This window comes from Neovison vison, chromosome 2 (assembly GCF_020171115.1).
Source record: "Neovison vison isolate M4711 chromosome 2, ASM_NN_V1, whole genome shotgun sequence".
In the NCBI taxonomy this organism is placed as follows: Eukaryota; Metazoa; Chordata; class Mammalia; order Carnivora; family Mustelidae; genus Neogale; species Neogale vison.
Genome location: NC_058092.1, coordinates 109,187,948 through 109,190,322, shown reverse-complemented (window position 1 = coordinate 109,190,322; position 2,375 = coordinate 109,187,948).

Here is a 2,375-nt window from a genome sequence, read left to right as displayed (position 1 = left end):
TCTAAAATTCAACAGAACTTCAGAATTTGAAGACTTAAATTTTTGTGTTATTTACAATCCTAAACATACACACAAACTCCAGAACAAGGTAGAATAATAAAATGTTAATGAAGTAAGAAGCAGTCATGGCATAGGAAGTAATATCACAGCAACTCGGGTTTCCATTTTGCCCCTGCATTTCTGGCTCTGCGCACACATGGTCTGTGCCCCTGCCCTGACAGATGCATCCGTACTTTTGTTCACATTATCTAAAGTAGCTCTGGCTTGAAGATGGAATGGATCTTGCATTTGCTTCACACTACAGTGGAAAAAGTCCACTGAATTAAAGATCTCATTGTAACAGTTTTCAAGGATTCCAGCTCTGAGAAGGAACTTCAATAAAATACAACAAAATATAACTTTGATCACACAATTTGAGTTTTATTGTTGTATAGGGTTAAAAGACCAAGAGCAAATCTGGTTCCATCCTAACCTTTGGGGATGATAAATCCACTGAGAATATCAGTTAGAAAACTTCCTTGGTCTACATAAAGTATGATGCACTCAGGACATGGAGACCAAAAGGTCAGAGAAGAAAAAAAAGTATCTGGCTGGGAAAGGCCCAGAAATATCTGGCTCTTCCTTCTTTGCTTTTCAGTGGTCCTCAGGACTCTTGTCACAGCAGACCCCAGAGCTGTGGCAGCAACTGGAGCCTCCAAGGACTCACACTCATAGTTGTCATGGTTTGGTGCTGGCTCTGATGGAAGAGACAGAGCCTGTGGTGACCCAGGCAGCAGCTGCCACCCCTGGAGATGAAGCCACAGCTGGAAGAGACTGGAGGGGGGCATGAGGCTGGGCACTGGGGTGGGGGACAATTTGGAGGGAGTGGGCACTACTGCTGGTTCTGCTGGTGGGACATCAATACAGCAGGAGTTCAATGCAGCTGAGAGAGAACACAAAATATTTTCATGTGCATTAAGCTTTATGTAACATTACTTCCGTTCCACTTTTGTATCTTTCCACCTAAAAAATAATGAGTTAACCTTAGAAAAGATTTAAGAAGTCAACCTCCATTTTCAGTACGCTTTATGTTGATCTATGTGCTAAAAAAAGTTAGTTCATTCTACTTGCCACATGAATTCTGTGTCTTCAGGAAATTCAAAAGCAGGAGTGGTGCCAAGCCTTTCCAGACTTGCATGGGGACATGGTGCCAGGTAGAACAGGGCAATCTTCAGATACAGGCCCTTGGGAAGCCAGACCCAGGACAGGCTTGACTCAAACTCAAGTACAGCTACTCTTCTCTATCCAGTAAGAGTGCCAGTTTCAGATGAGGTAGATGACGAATGTCATCTAGAAACATTTCATTTCTACACCCCTGTGTCAGAAAGCTAATTTTACTGCAGATATAAATAAAACAAATCCATTTTGCATGTTTCTTCATATATCCCCTTCTTGTGGTTGCCTGATGGTTCCACTCATTCCTCCTCTGAAAACTCATCAGCTGTATCTCTACCCTTGCCCAGAGCCTGTCCTGGGTTTCCAAAAACATTCACTTGAACACAGACAAGTGAGCAGGTTTTGGAATAGTTGGAGGGGGTAAGGAGCCAGTTCCAGGGATATTATTTATAGAAGAGGCAGGCCTGGAATTTAAGGTGAGCTCGGACCCTGGATGAGTCCAGTAGCAGCACCACACAACTGAGTGTGTGCAGGGTCATCCCTGACATTTGCCTGCTCTCCCACAATCCTTCATCTACCTGCCTGAGGCCATGGCGTCTTCAGGTGCCCAATGCTGGGGTCAGGGTTCCTGACTGGGCATTTCTCATGACAGAATTCCAGCATCTGAGCCCTGGGGCCAGGATCTGTTTTCTTGGGTCACCATAATACTTTGTCTCTTATTACATATTATGGCATAGACTAGAAGCTCTGATCTGGGTCATCTGAAAACATAAAGCAGATGTATAGCCATGCAGTGACAAAGCATTATATAAGGAGAACACAGAGCCATGTCTCTGAGTAGACTATGTTAAATTAAGACTCAAAGCTATCCTAAGATAATTGGCAATAATGTATATGTGTTGGCAAAACAATAAAACTCAGCTATTGAGTTGAAGGGTTCCTAACCATGAAAATATTATAGTAGATGTTCCCAGAAAAATAGGAAAATGCTAAAGTCAATTAAATTTAGACCTAGGAAACTTTGGGGGTAGTTACTCTGAAGGTTTATCTCCTCCTAAACTTCTGTCTTTCCTTCCCCTCTGCTCCTCCTCCTCAACCTGATTTTCTGGATGGTGTTTTTTTCCCTCTGAGGGGTGGATCAGGGCCTCCCTCCTGCATCAGTAGCCAGTGCAGGGTGGAGAGGAAAAGGGAACAGTACCCTGAGCTCTGCACTGCCACTG